The following is a 21452-nucleotide window of genomic DNA, read 5'->3' on the forward strand; positions in this document are numbered from 1 at the left end:
TTTAAATTAATTTTTTTATTTATAATTTTCACTAAATATTTTAGGAAATGCCCAAAGTGCCTTTAAGCTTGTGGGCTTAATAAAATCACACACTACGTCATATTCCAATTTTGACGACGTCAAAATTGCGCTTAAAACGACGGCCTTTAACCGTTGTTTTAAGCGACAGTTTTTAACTGTCGTTTCAACCCACTCACTGACTATACTAAGTAAAAGTTGGGGTGCCAATAGCCACTCTAAAAAACTTACAAAAACTCGATTTCAGCGGAGAAAGCTTCTTCTCTCTCGACTTTCTTCTCGATTTACTGTAAAATAAAGGGACGAACGAAGCTGGATTGATCTCAGTTTGGTACTCACTCGATTGCTCTTCTCTCTCGTCTGTTTATCTTCTCGCTCTCTCTCGAATCTTCGTCGCTCTCTCGATCTCCGCCACAGACAAAACTTCTTCTCTGTCGACTGTCTATCGTCTCAACTTACTATAAACTAAAGGGACGAACGCCTAGTACTCACTCGATCTTTAAGTTTCGATCTGTGATTTTGATCATATTTTGATTTGCAATTAGATTTCGATTTGAAAGTTTTAGGGCAGAATCGATCGGAATTTGATCGAAAGTTTTTGTTATTTGTTCGATCTCCCTCCCTTTGCTTTGTTTGTGATCGAATCTTCAGGTATGTTAAAGTTTTTGATTAAATTTCTGATTTTCCTTAATTAATTTAGGATTTCAAATGTTTTCTTCATTGTTATAGCAAATTTTAGGGTTTTGTTTGATCCTCCATTCCTAATTATTTTAAATTACTTTCTATCGCAGAGGAAATCCATATAAGATAGCATTTCAGCAACTAAGTTTCGATCTCTCTCGGATTTGACGCGAGTTTTGGCTAGGTTTCTTATCTAATCTTAAGGTATGTTAAGGCTTTTGATCGGAACTCAGATTGTTCTCAATTATTTTAGAGTTTCAGATTCTAATTTTAATGTTATTTGTCAAAATGCTATATATTCTCGGATGTTAGTTGTTTAATTGATATAATTATAAAAAATAAAAATAAAAAAGATTAGATTTCAATTTTTAGGTTTATGATTTTATATGAGACTAATCCTACTTGTGGACAACTGCTGAAATTGTTTGAATGAGTGTTACAATGTTTAGTAACGTTGAGATAATAATTTGAGCAAAAACTTTGTAATGCTTTAATAGTGTGTTTTAATCTTTAATTGGCGTATTAAATAATTTTAGAAATTGGGGTTTCAATGTCTACAATGTTGAGATAATAATTTTTACTAAGCAAAAAATTTGGCGATAAGCCAACCGATAAACATTTGATTATCAAATTTGTGGTTTGCATAAGAGAAAGTGTCATTCCTAGGTCTATACTGACCACTGATACTCAATATAAGGTGCAGAGTCTAATCCATGACAGCTTTAACAGACGATCCAGCCTTCATATTAAATGTCATGGATGGCCCTTAATTTCAAGTTGTTTGATCTGTAAATGATAACATGCACCCTATGACACTGTTGAGAATTGAGGCCTCAAGTCATTACGTAGAGCTATAGAATAATTTCAGTTCTTTCTATAGATATCTTAGACAAAAGAAATAAAGAAAGCTAATCAACTAGAATTCAATGGAGTGCCAACTATACAAATCAAAATTATAACAACCATAAAGAAAGCTAATCAACTTCCTCATAATTAATCTCCTGAATTTTAATAACACCTCTATATCTCTTAGGTAAGGTTTGTGCTAGAAATATTCAGATTTCACGTAAAAACCAGTTCTCTTATTCCATTAAATGTTTTAATCGAGATCTTCGTTATATATTCTCTCTTCTTTAATTTATCAATCAAATTAGCTTTTTTATTTTTTATTTTTATTGTTTATTGTATTTGTTTGTTGTGATCACTCTTGCAAATATACAAATCAGATAATGCTTTCAAAGTGTAGTAGTAGTATGGAGTCTAAAACAGGAAGTTTAATTCAACCTATTTACCTATTTTAAACGCGACCACACTTCGCGTTGGATTCATTGATCAAGTCATTCACAATATAACCTGAGTGGACTTCAATGCATTGACATTTCAGAATTACTTGGACTCTTACCATATTTAAATAGGAAATAGTTTAGGAGAATCGGACCGCTAACCCAAGCTTTCTTAAGACCAATCTTTGATGCCCTGTATATTTCTTTGAAAATTTAAAATTATATTGGCACGTGACACATCATTACAAAATTTAATACGATCTTTGTGAGGATGCATTGTCCCATTTGCATCCCAGAAAGGTCTGTGATTTCATATGTCAACTATAAAAATGGATTAAGAAAATGAATAATCGGTGCTCCACATAATATTTCAAATTTCCATTCCTACATAAATTTCAAATTTCCTTGCAAACATTCATATTAAAGCATTTTTGCTCTGCGTGTGACATTAATGTAAACATATAACCATTACACGTAATATACAAAATTCATAGGGATGACAACATGTTTTTTGTGGAATATAGCATCTTTTATCAGATCTTTTATCTGTTCTTACGGTTGGTTTTTTATCTTTTACAGTTTCAGCTAGAAGATGCAATTGAGAAGGAGGACTTTCAGGAAGCCGTGAAACTGAAAACAGCTATTGCAGAAGCAACATCAAAGGATACTGTATCTGAAATTATGTGTCAATTGAAGGTCAGTTCATTTGTTGAGTAAATAACAATATGCTTGCTTGCATGAATTATGGATGATATTTACCAATGCTTTGGTCACATCCTTGACTAGAAAACCAAAATGATCATTGTTTAATTATTTCAGTTTATTTTTACTTTTATCTTTTGTTCATTCTTCTTCCCCAACGAGGTTTGCCAACTGTTACATGATGTTTATCTAATTAGTTGAGTAAAATGCTTGGTTTGTTGTTTCATTTGCTGTATAGGTTGCAAATGCATGCCTGAGGGGGTTGAAGTTATTTCAATTGGACCACCAAAACCAATGTGTTTTGTTTGGACTTGTTGGTATGTGAATACAAACCAATGTGTTTTAAAGGATTGGGATTAAAACACATGAATTATCCTTGTCCTGTTGTTCCAGCTCTAATCACAAGCTCTATCCTCAGGACTACCCATCAGCGTGAGCCATAAATCATATAAAGACTTAAACCAACCATCCTTGGGTTACTAAACAAGAAAGTAGGACAATTTCATCCAAAATCTGAAATATGGACTATCTAGTAATGTTTTTTTTTTTTTTTTCACATATGCATGTAAGTTTAACTTTCACATCACATTAAAATGCTACTTGAATATTTGAACTTTTTACCTTATATGGATAAGATACCTAGGAAATATTGTATTGACTGTACAGTATGCGAAGTTTGTAAAGCCTACTTTTGATGATTTTGTTCTTCCATCAAAGAAATATGCGGATGTGATCATACCCCGGGGAGGTGATAATCATGTTGCAATTAATTTAATACCATTTATTGACTCCTAATTGAACAAATATGAAGAATAAGTTCCTTCTCATGAATATGTCTTATTTCGTAATCATACAATAAGCTCCCACGGGTCTTCGATGTCTCCACACAAGCTCTATAAAGCCTCTCTAACTATCCTTATTTTAGTGTTAATTTTGCTTTGGCATTAGCAAGCAAGGCTGCAGATGTTTGGTAACATTTCTTCCAGAATTGATTCTGCATTAATGGTTTTTGGAAAAACCAATTCTAGAAATATAATCAGTTCTATTTCTATCTACGTTGTTACTTTTTTTTCCTTTCGTTTGATTCAATTCTGAAGAAGGTGCAGTAGGAAAAAGATACAACGTTAATTTGCCAATTAGAAAATAAAGAAATATTTTCTTCCTTTGATAATATTTCTTTATTCTTTTTAGATCTGACAAGTTTCTCTTAGTTTGTTGGCCAATTATATTTGAATTTAATAGACCTCTTTTACCATTTAATTTTACTCGATTCATAAGGCAGATCGATACACATGTAGTATGATGTTGACTATTGGAAGTTTGAAACTTCAAATCATATTGGAGGGAAGGAATTAAAAATGTTGAGCTCAACAAAGTCAGTTTTAATGCTTTAGTGCCTATCAGTTGGTTGGAATTTGGATAGTATTGTCAATCACATTTGAAATTTTATTTTTTGGGTTTGGAGAGCTGGTTTGTCATACTTTAGTTGATGTTAGGGTATCTGTAGTAATCTGATGGACAACCCTCAAACTTTGCAGGTAATGGAAAAGTGGGGCGCATTGTGATGGCTGCCGCCACAAAGCACATTATGCCTGTAGTTTTAGAGCTTGGAGGAAAATCTCCTGTTGTTGTTGACTCAAACATCAACTTGTTGTCCTCTAAACTTTACCTACTCTGGATTTTTTATATCTTTGTTTCCAATTACATTACCTATAGTGATCTGAAGAAGTATATTTATTTTTGTTGGTTGAAGGTTGCTGCAAGGAGGATTGTTTCAGGTAAATGGGGATGCAACAATGGACAAGCCTGCATTGCTCCTGATTACATCATAACCACAAAAGCTTATGCTCCAAAATTGGTAAGACTGTTTAATGGATGGAATGCAAACATATGAAAATGCTGTATTTCTCTCTTGGGTTCATCCATTGATGTCATCTTTCTACCAGATAGATGCTTTGAAATGTATATTGGAGGAATTCTTCGGAGAAAATCCACTAGAATCTAAAGACCTGTCTCGTATTGTGAATCACAATCATTTCAAATGCTTGTCAAAGCTCTTGGATGATGACAAGGTTTCGGGTAAGATTGTCCTTGGAAGCCAACGAGATAAAAACCGCCCGTGAGTTCTAGCTGTCCATTCGCCACTCAATTTCTTGGTTTTAAGCTTAAGGTAAACAGGACAAACCCCTTAAACCAATTGGGGCTGGGCTGGCCTCATACCCTATTGATACAGTGCGTCGAAGGATGATGATAACATTTGGAGATGCGGTCAAGTAGAAGAGTTCATTGGATGCATTCTCTCAGATTCTCAAGAATGAAGGGGCCAAGTCCCTCTTTATGGGTGCTGGCGCAAACATCTTGCGTGCAATCGCAGGTGCTGGTGTGCTATTTCAGAATTATTCTTTGTGATTTTTAGTTTGAACTGAATGTGGGTGTTAATTTGAAACATGAGTGGGAGATCATTAATGATTTTTAGTTAGATTTATGAAAGTTGAATACGACGGGTATTTAGGTCTTTTTATATTGTTAGTTGGGATCTAGGTCATCAATGTCAAAACATAGGGGTATCTTTAATATTCAGTAACATGTGAAGGGGGGCAGGTGTAAAAATTTATAATAAAAAAAAAAAAAACCCTATAGCGACGTTCGCCGACCGTCGCTATATCCCTATTTTACCGTCGCTATATCCCTACTTACTGTCATTTTTCCCTACTGTCTTTGACAGTCATTTTTAAAAAACCACTCATTTTAAAACGACTCTTTTTGCGACTGTAAATATCTTATTCCAAATTAACTTCTATCAATTAATGATCCTCAATTGATTAAGTAGAAGAATTATAAGTAATCAGTAATATGTATATTATAATTGATTATTTAGAATTAGAAATTTAACTAAAAGGTCCCTCTCACAAACCTACTTATTAGATAATTCATTCTAAATTAAACAATATCCTATAGAGAGATCTTGGAGAATTTTATCTACTATTTAATCATTACTCTTTGCATATGTGATTAGGACTCTTGGATGATCAATGGATAAAAAGAAAAACTCTTTTTTCAAATAAAATATACCTTTAAAAAAAAAATTATTCAATGATTAAAATTCACTTAATCATGATTTTATATCTCATGAACATCTATTCCGAATATTGGATATTCTTTAAATTAGTGGTTGAAAATTCCTTGTTGAAGAATTATCATCTTCTAAGTAATTCACTGGTTCCATAATTAATCTCATTTGTAATTCATCATTATTAATTATTGTTAGCAAAATCAAACTAAAGAGTAGGGGTGTCAATGGGTTGGTTCTTAAACAACTTAGAACTATAACCATTATATTTATTTTAGTTCTGATTCTTGTCGGTTTCAGGTCCGATTCTGATTCTCAACAATTGAATGCTAAAAAAAATATTTAGATTTGTTTGAGTCATCATTTTTTCCCTTTTATCATTGCCACATCATCATAAATTAAAACCCTTGGATCTGAAAAGATCATTGATTGAAAAAACGAGTTTACGCATGAGTCCCTTTTGATGAGTCTACAGATCCAAACCTTTAACAAAAGCCAGTTCACATACAATTAGTTAGTCAGTATACTAATGAGCACCCATATGTCGTGTGTGTGATCAACATGATGATATCTTGAGAATATGATACTATATTTCAAATGGATACATTCTAATACTATAGCAGTCATGTGAATAAAGTGTCTAACTTCATTCATGACTGTGTCAATTTCAAACAAAAGAACTATATAACTAATTCTCCCGCATCAATCCCAAGTTGATCACTAAGTTATATTACAATTTTATCTAAGGGCCTTACGGTATCTCATACCGCATCAACCATTTCATGATTAATGAAACTTGGTCATATATTTTAAATAAAACTTAAAATCCTTTATTGAAAATCTAATTTATAAAATGGCTTTTCCATGGCATTATTCCAACAAATTGGGCTAATTCACAACCCTGTTAACTTGTTTGACTTGACTCAAGATGATTGAATTTCCATGTCACTTGTCCTTAAACTCTTATGAACCACCAACACCCCAATTACAATCAGAAATTTAGTAAGCCAACTTAGAAATATGTGGAGTTGGATTAAAATTTCACTTACAATAATATTTTTGGAATTTTGAAATAAATATGTTTAATTGGCTTTGTGAATAGAAAATTAAGTTGAGAAGACCTACTCCATGAAAGAAGAAACAAAAATAATTGAGTTATGAAACAATTGAGCAAAGACCAGCAATCCTAAAGTTATAATATCTAATTACAAAGAAGCTCTCAATTAAAAAGAAAATCTTTTGAAATACCTTTTTAATATCCTCAAATTGCTTGCAACAAAAGAACATGAAATCCTGAAAATGTCGATAATCTCATGAAATACATGCTCCTTCCCCTCAAAGACCCAATTATTTTGTCGCTATCGTGAGGCTCAACAATTGTCGATTGACATACCTGCACAAATTTCATGCTGATAGGGAATACCTGATTTCTTTATTTTAATTCAATCTGATGTGTTTTCTCTTATGTAAAGAACTTCCACAACATTAACCAAGCATCAAGAAATGATTTTGATCATATTCTAATCATGCTAAATCAAATTTCATTTAATCAATATTTAATATACAAATTTAATTATGTGGTTAATTGATAGATTAATTTTTCAATATGAAATTATTGGGTAATAGTAGATAAGAAGTTGCTTGGTTGGAACCATAACTATATCCTAGACCCTGGCATGAGTTTAGTTAAGGCAATATTTCAAAAAAAATTGTGATAAAAAAAACTTGATTAAAATGATTTTAATCAGAAATCATGGAATATCGGTTACTTCTTTCACACATTGATATGAATGGGGGTTGTTCCCTATAGAATCAATATTATGAACACCAACATTTGCTTTCTAATTTAGTTAGAACTCTAAGGGTATGTTTGGTAACACTTCTGAAGTCTAGTTTCTGTTTTCTAAAATCTGAAATCTGATTTTGGAAAAATTGTTTGTTTGTCATTTTTAAAAGGTTTTGGTTACAAACATAATTTAAAAACATAATGGTCATTTTGACAATATTACCCTTTTGTAATTTTAATAAATTGTTAATTGAAAAAAAAAATATGTTATGCATAATGAAACCATTTATATATTTAATTTTGATTTTTAATAGATCAAACACCCCAAAAGTATTGTTTTCAAATTGAATTCATAATTGAGAAATTATATTCCAACAAGATAATATTCAAACAATAAACAATCATGCATTTTCTAGTTGATTTGCAATCTGATCACGTAAAGTGATCATATTAGCTTGTGCTTGTGGTGAGAATATTTTATTATAACATGGTGGATCTTTTGACAGTTCACAGTTTACTAAAGGATTGCTTGCTTCATCAACATCAACTTTATATTGTAGAAACAATTCATCATGGAGAGAAACAAGATGTAAAAAGTTGTGTATTATCATGCATGTAATAACAATATCCCATTGGGTGTAATAATGATATGAAGGTATTTTGATCAAAATCTGAAATCTTTTTTTCCATACACCAAAGGTCCTCCTAATCTGAAATTTTTCCTTTCTATATATTGCACGTGTTCCTCGATATGTCCTTAGCCAATACCGTGTGTTACGATATAGAGTAATAAAACCCCTAATGTGTGTGTATACAACGTCGTACAAATAATACATATTTACAACAAATATAAAAAATATGTAAAACTTATCCTATTAATTGTAAGATTAATTTTAAAAACATAATTTGAAAACACATACTTGGGGGAGGCATTGGAAAATTGTTAGACGAATTATGAAATATCTTATTTAACATCCTTGAGTCATGTGCAATTCCTTCCCATCCTGCCATCACATATATGAACTTTATGTCGAAATCATACACTGCCATTACGTTTTGAAAATATTTTCCCTGTCCCTTTTCTCTGAATAAAACTTGTTGATCAAGCGGAATGTAAGCATCAATTAGTGTTCTATCCAATGCACCGACAACACCTTTAAATGACCTTTCTCTTAAATGTACATGAGATTGAATATCTCCCATTGACTTGCCAAATGTCGAGGGGACTATTATTTTTCGTGCAAACTGTATCATTACATCCAACACTTCATGAAAATACCTGTAGACATTCTATTTTTCACTCGTCTGATTAATCAAGTCGTCAACTCGATTGTTACGGTTCCCAATGATGAATGAATATTCCAATATTTTTTATTTGTTACTAGATATGTTTCAAAAATTTAGATGAGGTATCTCAAGTAAGTAAAACTTTAGAAACTACGCTACGCTAGGAAAATATATCCCAAAAACATAGAAATTATCATTTTTAGACAAAAAGAAGCTTTACAAAAAAAAATACTAAAAATTACCAAATTACCAAAATACCCCTAATGTCAAAACATCCCTAGAACCTTTATTACACTTAGGAAAATCTTTTTGAACATATAAAAAAACAAATTAAAATCAAATAAACTACTTCGCCAATTTTCACAAAATTCAACAAAATTATAAAAACGCCCTCATAATGTCCACGACCACTTTATGCCAAAAACCCTTAAATGACACAAACTGATACTCTCATTGAATTTCTTACGAAAAAATGATTTCAAAACATCAAACGACTTCGAAATGCAAAAGCCCTCTTTGAGGGCAAAACGATAATTTTTCAATTTTTAAAATTTAAATTTCAAAATTAATAATTAAAATATTAATGAATTTAAAGTGAAACCTTAATAAATTAAATTTAAAATTTTAAATAAATAAAATCAATTAATTAAGCCCACGGGCCAAATTTGAAGTAGTGGCCCATTTAAGTGGGGCTTACTTGATATTTATTAAAAGACCCCTCCATTTGAGGGCCCAAAGAATTAAATATATAATAAAGGGGGTTCTCCTAAAAAGCTTAGAAAATATTCTTTCATTACAAGTAAGAATGAAAACGTTAATTCCAAACCCTAATTCACCTTATCTAAAAGAGACTTAGTCAAACTAAAAAGTTTTCAAAAAATTTTATAAATAAGAGCCTCCACAACCCAATCTCGCAGGTCAAGAGAAACCTTAAGAAAGAGAGGTTAGAAACACCCCCAACCTTCCCAAAATCCTAAATCTGAAGGCCCAACTCCCTACCTAACATCCAAATCCTGATTTTTGCTCAAAAAATACCCAGAAACTCTCTAAAAATACCTAAAAACCCTCCAAAAAATAAAAAAACTCAAATCTAGGAGGAGGATACCTCGTCTTAGAGATTAGAAGTGGATCCAATAACGAATAAAAAGTAGGAAAACTCATACGATGACGCTTTCCGCTAGCTCTGAGGGAGTCAGTTGTCGCAATCAACCATGTCATTTTATTTTTAGGTATGTTTAGCAATGTAATTTTTTTTGGGAAAAAGTAGAGACTGGCGTTTGTCGGGCAAGGTTGGTATCTAACACCTTCCAACCCCGTAATGTGATCTTCAGACCTGTTCTTTTTGTAGATCAATGTTTTTATCTATTTAGAGTCAATATTTGATTCCCAGACCATAATAGTTAGGTGGCGACTCCTAAATCCAAAAAAAAAAATGGATTCACAACCTACGGATCGAGGGCGCTTTCAATACCTACTTACTGAAATCACCTCGACCATTTTTTATTGAATTTAAAAAAAAAATCTGATTGGTAAACGAGGATTTTCTGAGTATTGGGAGTCGCCACCTAATCTAGGAATAGGAACAAAAAATAACTCCAAAATAGAGTCGAATCGATCCACAGATAAGAGAAATGGGTAAGGGGCCAGATTACAGGTTTCAGAAGGTGTTAGGCATTGAACCCGTCCGATCAAGATGATTGATCTCTACTACGATCTAAAACTATCCTATGATCAACGTGCAAAGGCTAGACTTAAACTAGAGTCCAATCATCATCAATTTATGTTGGGTTTGCTAAATAAATCTTACGGGTAAAATTCTCTTGAATATTTAAATGATTTCTTGAATTTCGCACAAAAGGGCAAAACATGAAAAAGCCCTAATAATATCCCATGATCAAAAGTCAATTACAAATCAACATATGTAAATATTTTCCAAATCAACAAAAAATGAGAATTATGAAAATTTTCATGAATGTAAAAACTACTAAATTGACAACTTATGAAGTTTCTAAATTTGAAATTTCCTAAATTTGAAATTTATGAATATATGATGAATTCCCAAATTCGAAATTTATAAAAATAAAATTTTCAAAATAAAAAATTACAAGTATCTGACGAGTTTCCAAATTAGAAATTTGCAAACCAATTTTTCAAAATAGAAAGTTTTAAAAAAATATGAAAATTCTGAATTAGAAAGTAAAAAATTTTCATGAACATGAAATTTCAAAATAGAAGAATGCAAACTCATAAATTAGAAAATTACCAAAAATGTGAAATTTCTAAATTAGAAATTGATGAATATGAATTTTCTCAAGATAAAAAATTATGAAATTCCCATATTAGAAAGCTCTTAAATACAAATTTTCCAACATAGAAACTTTTTATCATGAACTTTCCAAAATACAAATGTGAAATTTTAGTAATTTTCAAATATGAAATTTTCGAAAATAGATATTTATGAATATGAATTTTTTCATTGAAGAAAATCAATACTACATAAACTTACCGAATTAATAAAATATAGATATATCTGAATCTCAAAATTAGCAAAAATCAATATCATGTAAAATTATCAAATCAGAAAAATATGGGTGTGTGTACACATATGATAATCATCAAAGTCAACAAAATATAAATATGAACGAAAAATTCGAACTACGATGCTTGCTAAAAAAATTCTAAAATTAACAATCCTAATACAAGCAATGATTCGACCATAATATCCATGGATTTGAAAAATAAAACATGTATTCACTAATTTTGCTAAGGTGAGATATGAAAAATAAAAGAAATAAAAAAAATAAAATAAAAAAATCTTAACCAAACTACGTGGTAATTCTAAATAAAACGGTCATTGAAGAAACAAAACTAGAGATGATGAAAACAAAAGAAGAAAAGGAAAAAAAAAAAAAACAAATAACTAACTTACCTTTACGACAAAGAAATGGTTGGGTATTTCTTCAGGCTTGATCCAACGAAAGCTTATAAGGGCAACATGTATGGCTGACCAAAAGAGAGAATGATGGGTACTAGTGCACTATTGACATAACAAAGCTGAAAGGCCAAAAGATAGAGAGTCGTGGCTACTCTACGTGGTTGTGAAGGAATACGAAAGCAAGAGGAAACTTTATGTGTTGGATTGAAAGAGAGGGAAAGAGGTGAGAATGCTTGTGACCAAGTTTTTGTTAAAGGATTTAAATAAAAAGTAAAGAAGAGTATTGAGTGTTCTGCTGGGTTAGAAGGAGAAAAGGGGAATGAGGTGAAGAAGGTTCGGTTGGTTGAGGTGTCAAAAAATAAGAAAAAAATAGTGGGGGGTACAAGTTCGTGAGGTTGAGAGAGGAGGAAAAGGGAAACAGGTGCTTCTGGTTGGACTACATAGAAATAAAAGAAAAGAAAAAATAAGAAAAGAAAGGGTGGTGTCACTGCTGGGGTGTTTAAGAAAAGATAAAAAAAAATATGGTGGTTGTGTTGGTTTAAGACTTGGTGAAGAGATAATGGAGCAGAGAGGGGCTGTTGTGGAGAGGAATGAGGGGCTCCACGTGTGGTTAATGGAGAAGAGAGTGTGGTGGTGACGCTAATGCAAGAGAAGACGCGCCTATCAATGAAGGAGAATGAAGGCGTTGTACATCTTGTTCTTGGTTGATTCTTCTCTTTCTTCTTCGAATCTTCTTTCTCTTATTCTTCTAGTGTTTTTTCTTTTTCTTATGTTTTGCCTTTTTTTTTTCTTTTTGTTATGTATTTTTTGCTGCAGTTATGTTGTCAAAAAAAATGAGAGAGAAGAGTTTGAGAGAAAAGGGATGTGGGAGAGAGGGAAAGTTTGAGAGAAAGAAAGAGGTCGGAGAGAGGGATGGCAGTGAGAACATGTAGAAAGTGAGAGAGGGAGACTCTAGCCAAACGAGAGAGCGAGGGACTTTTTTTTTATAAAAGAAAATTGTTTTAAATTTTTTATTTCTATTATTTATTTTATTTTATTTTTGCTTCTTTTAACAATTTTTAATTTTCTTTCTTTTTCTCACATTTTTTATCATTTTTTTCTTGCCACATTTCTTATAGAGTTAAATGGGTAACGATCCCACATTATTTGCAACTCGGTAATCCTCTAACGATTGAAGATTGGTCGATTTAGTTTGCATTTTGATTGGTTGATTGAATCTTAATTTTTATTTTGATTAGTTGATTGAATTTTAATTTTTGTTTGATTAGTCCATTGAATTTTAATTTAATTTTTTATTCGATTGGTCGATTGAATTTTAATTTGATTTGATTGGTCAATTGAACTTTAATTTAATTTTTGGTTCGATTAATTTTTCATTCGAATTTAAATTTGATTTTGATGAAATTTTAATTTGAATCTTTAACTTGGTTTTACATTTTAATTGGTCGATTAATTTTTAATTCAAATTTAAATTTGATTTTGATAAAATTTTAGTTTAAATTTTTAACTTGGTTGAAAATTTTTCAATTTTTTAGATTTCTGATGCGTGTAATCCTATTGATAATTTTCTATTCTATTTTCCTAAGAATCATGGTCTATAGGTCAAAGTTGGATATTGAGGGGTGTTTCAATCATTTTTATGATTTCTCGTAAATTTATCTGTTTTCATCGATTTGGGTTTTATTAAACTCGAAATCATATTCTGAATGCAATGAAAGTACTTTCAAGATTTATATGGGGTATTTTCGTCATTTTATTGATTTTTATAATTTTTTATGAATTTTGGCGTGAGGTTTCTTTTAGTTCCAACGTGATTATTTCTAAAGTTTCGAGGTCATATTTTCCTAGCGTCATAATGTCTCTAAGTTATCAAAATGCGTAGTGAACTTAAGTGTATGTATTTGCTAAATCGGGTGTAGGGTGTAGGGTGTAGCGATCCTAAGATTGCATAAATTTCTATGTCGATTCTTAATAATTGAAAGAGATGAAAGGACTAGAAACGGTTGGAAAATGTACTCTCTAGTTTTCGAGTTCTTTGCGCTCGTCATTAAGAATCCACTAAAATCGGGTGACGAATTATCAAATTGGACATATGCAAAAATGGGGTGTCTACACTTACGATTTCTCTAGAATATTAGAATCGATATTTTACTAATCGATTCTAACAATTATGACATATTGTCATCAAGAATATTGCTATTTTCCCTTCTACGTCTATATATCTATTATCACTTAGCCAATTTTTATGTCGAAAACATTCACATAATTGTACGAAAACACTTTTATCCATCCTAAAGATCTTATACATTTGTGTTGAGGATCTTTCCAAAAGTTCTCGTACATATGCCTTGTTAGAAAGTGATGAGGTGCACAACTTTTGTCAAACATTCATACAATTCTTTAGTTTAAACATAAAAAGTAATGTTATCAATCTCATTAACAATCATTGCTTTGATGTTATTAGCACTAAAACACAATGAAAAATTATAAAAGTTAGTACTAATTGAAGTAATAAAAAGAGATTTTTCAAACATGCAATTCCTATAGTAAGTTATAACATGCCTATTTGATTAAGTAATAAGATAATAATTCCAATTAAACAATCAAAATTTTCGTAGTATCATCCATGATAATAATCCCAAAATCATCCATAATAATTATCCAAAAATATCAAAATAACCAATACATTATTAATTTTCATAGAAAAGAGAGATGTTCGACTTCAACTAATTGTTTACAATAAACTCAAAAAATTGAGCCTTCTTTGCTTCATTATCCAAGTCCATAAATGATTGTTTCAATTCTGGTAGTTTTGTAAATTTCAATTTAAAAACATGGTAAATATGAATGCTTATCACCCCTAAGTTCTTCAAATCCTTCATAACTTTATTCACATCTTTGAAATAAAGTCCCTTATTAGCATTTTTTTTATTAATCAATTCTTCGATGATATTAATAAGTTTCTCCAATTTTTTCTCAATGGTGTCACCACAATTCGAATTCCTACGCCTCTTCTTCATCGGATCTTATGATATGTTCACTTCAAATGGGATGACACCGATGTCACTATTCATTATTAGGGATACTTTTCCCACTTACACCTTAGAAGTATGTATCCCTTTCTTCTGAAAATGGACCACCATAAGTGTCTTTATCATCCAAATTTGTGTACTCTACAGATTTATGACCATTCGCATCTTTATCAACAATGGAACACGAAATCAAGTAGAATGAGCTTCATGATTTATCTCCATTTGAAATAGTGCTTTCAAAAATACTCATCATCATTTCAACATCTACGAGAGGCTTGTTTCTAAATTTCTTAGCTTTGAAAATTCTCTATTTTAAACAATAATATAAAAATAATTAAACTAAGACTAGTTAATCAAGTTAAAAATATAAAGTCAAAGGTAGAGACTTTCCTCTGGGACATCATCCCACTTTTATGAATGCTAGTTTATATTATTTATATCCGCACTCAGCCCATGTCCGGATAATCCAAGAAGTTTTCGCCATATGTTGTAATCAAACCTTAAGTAATCATATTGATTTTTGAACATCTTATGCTTATAATTCACCCCCATACTTTATTGAATTCAGATTATAGTCTTTTCCATGAAGTAGTGGTAAGGGATACTCCTCTATACTTTTTCTTGTTCACCTCACTCAAGCACAACTCAAGGAAGTGCTTCATTTTCGAGTGGTCCGTAGAAAAATCCGTTTTATCAACACTATTTTCTTGTTAAGAGTTTTGGTTACTCTTTTCTTTACCCTTATTCTTGTAAGTCATACCTATGAATAACAACGAAACATGATCAACTTTTGATGAAGTTGGAAAATCTTTTTAATTTCAAAGTATGTATGGTCAATCTTCATTTTTTTCAATTTGCCATGTGGAATTCGTTTATGTCGTATATTACAAATCTTAAATTTAACAACTTTTGGTGTGGCGTCCCGCCAAACGCTAACACAAATCCTCATGTCAGATCTCGAGGTACTAGGTGGCACCTCAAAATTTCAGCATGGTCTCCTCTGTTTATGTTAGCATTCCAAGGCATTCAACCTGCACCTGATAAATGACATACAATCCTACATATAACAAATAAAATATAATACTAGCGGAAGCCTATATACGTCTAATCATGTATGATAGATCAGAGTGCGGAAGAAGAAAAATTATATACAGGATTATACAGGAATTCCTCACTCTAATAAAATTCCTATCACTCAGAACAAAATTTATATTACTCTCAGATAAATCGACACCAGTAGGGGTAATAACCCCAATACTCACCAAGTGACGAACTCTGGCTGTCTATCTGACCCACCAGATGATTCTCACTCGTGCCCTATATCTGCCTCGCCAAGCTTAAGATCTGAAACTAAAAAAATGGAGAAGGAAAGGGTGAGTAACAATGGTTACCCAGTAAGGAAGAAAACAATTTCTGCCAATAACCTCTCCTAACATGAACGAATAAACATACTGAATCATTTAAAAATATATAAAATTTTACATAAGAAACTACGAATAACTGGTACATATAGCCAGGGATGAGCAACTAACCATTTTAAAACTCACATTACATCGATCATCATTACTCACTATAACATTCTCTTTTTATACAAATCTAATTGATCAAATGGAAATAGTAAACATGGATTTCATTTTATATATCAAAATAAGCAACAGATACATAATACACAATGGTGGAGTATTGGAATTAGAAAGTTGGGATTCACGACTGGATCGCTTCCAGTCGGGACATGATGTTACAATTCTTCTCTGGCTTTTAGTTCATAATTTTGTAACTGGTCGCTGTTTACCACACTTGGTTGACCATTTATCCTGCTCAGACTAGCCGTTTGACGTGATCGTAAGCAATGGGTCTCTTTTCGATGTGTCAGAACATTCGACTACTATAAATTGTTAGTGATCACTGACTAATCATCTTCGTCTATGCCTATCAGGCGTGCATGTGATTCCCAAATATACAAACCATTCGTATACGACCACCTTTACATTACAAGTTCACTGATAAATATAGAGAGGAATATCTCGGATTCCAGTTGTGACTCCACTCTCATACGCGTCCCATACTACGTATGAGCTTGGTGGTTCCTACCGTACATCCCAAGATAGTACACCACTCCGGATGATATGATGCACTATCCCTTCAGGCATTCACAAACTCTTTAACAACTCACAAAATAGTTACATATATATATATATATATATATATATATATATATATTATATATATATATATATATTATTTTCATTTGAAAACAAAAGAGAAATTAACAATACCAGGTTGAGAATAGATATCCAGTTTCCTACCATGCAAGTGTGGCCACCCGGCCTAAAATAAATAACATAACGGAAACGTAAACAGCGCCTCACGCTAACAGAAAGTAAATAAACATGCAACCAGTAATATTATCCCTGGATATTTGTTTACCAACCTACACACAACACAACAACGTAAAATGCAGACATCACCCTCGGGTGTGACTCTAACATTTTACCGTTTCATACCCTTTTTCCCTTTTTTCGATTTTTACAATTTTCAATCTCTTCAATAAAATATCCATTTTCTAATATTCATCAATTCAATATGAGTTCATTGAATATTAAATCACATTTTCCAGCTAAAGAATTTATTTTTATCAATAATATTAAAAAAAATACAAATTATTTTTCAAAACGGGGTCCGAGCAGTGCACAAGACCCAATTGATGGAAATAACCCGTTAAAATACCCTACCAACGTATAATTTGTTAAAAATACAATTAAGCATATCAAACATGCAATTTCTGGCGTGAATTTTTTAAAATAACAAAAGAATTCTATATTTTGGAAATACATCCAAATTTTTTTTCGATAAAATCCTAAATGCAATTTTCACAATCTACGATTACTAATAGAAATTGAAAGTTCCTTACAATCTCTAGGCGAAATGATAGAAGTACGTGTGCGGAAATTGAGACGATTGGCATGGAAATCGAGACGGACCGAATTTCGAAGTGGCTGATTTTTGAATCTGGCCTGGTGGTTTTGAAGATCTTGACACCTTCGTCCTTTTTCCCTTCTGCGACGGAGGACGGTTTGACCCCGAAACTGATGAAATTCGAGGTCGAAATTTTCAAAATTCCCGTATATAAATATGGCTGATTTTTAACGATATCGGGTGAAATAGAAAGTGAAATGAAAAAAGGTTGGATAAGTTTTGTAGATGTTGAGGCTGCGAACGTTTCTCCCTTCTACGTCAGAAGACGGTTTGACCTAGAAACTGACGAAATCCGAGGTCAAACTTTCGAAATTTCCGTATCTAAATATGACTGATTTTTGATGATACCGAGTGAAAGAGAAGATGAAATGAAGAGTTCTTGGGTGGTTTTTATAGATGTCGAAGCTGCGGATCTTTTTCCCTTCTGTGGCGGTCGTCGACGACTAGCCGTTTGCGAGAAATCTAAGGTAGAAGATCGAAGAAAAAATGAATTTTTCGTTTATATATGTCGCGGCTGTTTGGGTGGGTTGGAGGAGACGAAGTTAAAAAAGAAATTAAATTTTTTTATTTATATAAAATTTGGGACGAATTCGGTATTTTGTCAATTGTTTTGATCGACGATAACTTGACCATCCGGACTCCAAAACTGACAAATGAATACTCTATTTCGCCTAATTTTTCGTTCCGGATCTAATGGTATAGTCAATTTCTACAAATTATGTCTCCATAAAAAATTTACATTTTTGGTCTGAGGTGACCCTTAAACTTGATGTCGTTTTCATTTTTGACGATAATTCGACTTCCTGATCTCCAAAAATGACAAATAAATCGTCTATATGCAATAATTTTTCGTTACGAACCCAATGGTATAATCAAATCTTACTAATTCTTGCTCTAGAAAAAAGTTACTATTTTAGTCTGGTCCGACTCGGTAATCGAGGATTTTGCAACTTTTATATTCGGACTCGCATTTGAGCATGCTTACAGGTTAAAGTATGTTTTTCAATCATTTTGAATTCAATGGTGAGGTCAGATTCCATTAAAAATGATCAGAAACATCCTAAAGTTTTACCCCTAAGTCCCACTTTCAAGATTTTCTCAAAATTTCACTATTTATTTTTTCTCGAGATACGAATCAGAAATTCGGGGTTTTACATTTGGCCTAATTATCAAAAGTACATGGAACATGGATGATGAACATCATCCAATTATTCATTTGATGATCAAGACTTGTCTATCTATTCAGATTCTTGTTTTGTTCATATACCCATGGATTAAATTGGCTCTTATACATGTGAGGGGTCTCTTCATCCATAAAAGAAAAATGTTTGCCGACACAGAATACAATCAAATAGAGACTAAGAAAAAGAATAGAAATAAGGGAGTCCTACAAGTAACCCCACCATAAGCTATGTAAATCTGAAAAGGAACTGTTAACCAACAGATCAAACCACCATGGACTAATAGTTTAGAATTTCATCACCAAACCAAAAAATTTACACAATTTGAAAGAATATCCAACAAAACATAATCTCAACTAGCATAAACCCAAAAAATAATGCCCAAGAGCAAAATCAGAACATGGATTAATATACTTCATAAATGTAATTATTTACAACCCACCCATAAGACAAAAAAAAAAAAAGTGAAACCTTTCAGGTTCCTAAGTTTTAACTCAAAGTTATAAAGAAGTCTATAAAGTCTATAAAGAAGCATATCAAGCAAAGCTCATCATTTCCACAGCTCATAATCTTTTTTTGGCAAATTTTGATGTTGAGTTCTGTTTTAAAAGCGTAATTGATTAGATTTTCAACATAATGTTTCAAATCATGATGATATAAACTTGCAACCTATCTCACCTCATCAAAATCAAAATTCAAATCTATCAACATATATAACCAATCTAATCAATTACAATCTTTATAGCTTTATTTGACGAGCCTTACTTGATAGGCTTTACCTTCTAAAATATGGTTTTCAAGTCCTATAGAAGAATCCCCACAAACATCACAGACAACTCTGCCATGGATTATCTAGCTTATTAACTTCCTTAGATAGATTCTCAATTCCATTAAACAAATCATGAAGTCCCATAATAGAAAAACCTTAAATTTGGTAGATAAGATATAGAATAGCAGATCTATATTTTTTTTAATTGAAACAAATCAATAGGAGGACCCCATCAGAAACAAAAATGCATGATTTCAAGCTCACCAAATTCAAAGATAGAAAGAGATCTTACAGTGTTAGGAGAGAGACCTTGCCATCATAGTTATAGAAGAATGAGATGTAAAAGAGAAATGAGGGGTAGAAAAATTAAAAATAAGGGTTTTATGGTTCTTATAAAGAAGGGATAAGTGATAAAAATTAAAGGTTTTGGGGAGGTTATTTTAGGAATAATATATATATATATATATATATACCAGATTTCAGAAGTTTCATCCAGCGACTTTCCATCGCCGATTTTATTTGTCTGAAATCTATTTTTTGTTCTGAAGTCTGAACCTAAACAAGTATGTTTCAAACCTCTGAAGTCTGAATTTTAATGGTGGACCACCTCCATTCAGACTTCGGAAGTGTTACCAAACACACACTAAATTGGTTTCAGTTTTGGAAATCAATATGGAATTCCTAAATCAAAGAAAATCAGTTTTCCATCTCTTCGGGACCATGGTCTTTTGGGGTAAAATGGAGATTGATGACTTCTTAAGGAGGAAAGAAGAAATGATGTATTCCTAGACACAAAGAGACTCATTCTCCGAACAACCAATTGGATTTCTTGTTTATAGAGGACCTTAATGAAATAGAAATCATATAGAAAGTGTGCTCCAAAGCTATTGCACTGAGAGTTTTGTTTTAAGAACACTTTACCTGACTTCTACAGCTAAGACGGATCAGAACGGTAGTGACTTGATCCTTTTGGTTTCCATCAATTATAGCTTTGATCCCTCTCCCCCTATTCTCTTTCTTAAGCTTACGAAGATGCCAACTTAGCAAGTTGGTAAGATGTATGGAAAGTGTTCCCACATCTTATGTTCGACTCTCTTAGAACCCAACTTCATGATTACCTTCCCAAAAAAAAGTCTTTCTTAATCTTACAGATTGATCCCTATCTATGGTTAACTTGAATAGCCTGACTTTTGTTACGGTTTGTGGAGCCTAATAGTACTGATCAACAAGGAGGTATTGTAAATCAAGCCATGCCTTCATGTCAGTTGAGCTCGACATTGAGCTCACTGGGGGGTTTGAGGGCGAAACCCTCGAAGGAAAATTTTCCAAGAATATTTTCATAATTTCACTAATATTATGTAAAATCCTAGTTAGGTTTCTTAAGATATTTATATTTCTCGTTTTTGGTGAAAGGTGTAATTTGTAATTGTGACTTTTCTCTTCATAGTGGAATCGATGTGATATGTCGATGTACCTCAATCTTGAGGGAACCACATAAAATCTCTTATGTTTCTTTGTGTGATTGCATCTTGTTTTATTTTATTTTTTCGATTTGTTTTCTTGCTTCTATTGCACCTGTTTTCTTAACAACTTCTTCATCCATTAATTCTGAATTAATGAAGCTCTCCCCAAGAATAGAATTGGGATGGGAGAAGAATCATTTTGGCTCTTATTGGTAAGTTGATGCGCACCCCTCATGTTTCTCTCAAAGGGGGTGTGTGTGTGTGTTTGT

At 32.0% G+C, this 21452-nt stretch overlaps 1 long non-coding RNA gene across 2 annotated transcripts; it reads left to right on the forward strand.

Annotated features, from left to right (window-relative positions):
• The first annotated feature begins 302 nt into the window (after positions 1-302).
• On the forward strand, positions 303-5180 carry LOC147393282 (uncharacterized). 2 transcript variants are annotated; one of them, XR_015182285.1, is made up of 5 exons: positions 303-669; positions 810-903; positions 2562-2678; positions 4223-4542; positions 4631-5180. It is a non-coding gene; the product is annotated as an uncharacterized LOC147393282 (long non-coding RNA). The 2 variants fall into 2 exon arrangements; XR_015182284.1 differs by having other exon boundaries at positions 4223-5180.
• The last annotated feature ends 16272 nt before the right edge of the window (positions 5181-21452 follow it).

Source organism: Akebia trifoliata, chromosome 10 (genome assembly GCF_017979445.1).
Source record: "Akebia trifoliata isolate Shusen 1 chromosome 10, ASM1797944v1, whole genome shotgun sequence".
Classification (NCBI taxonomy): domain Eukaryota; kingdom Viridiplantae; phylum Streptophyta; class Magnoliopsida; order Ranunculales; family Lardizabalaceae; genus Akebia; species Akebia trifoliata.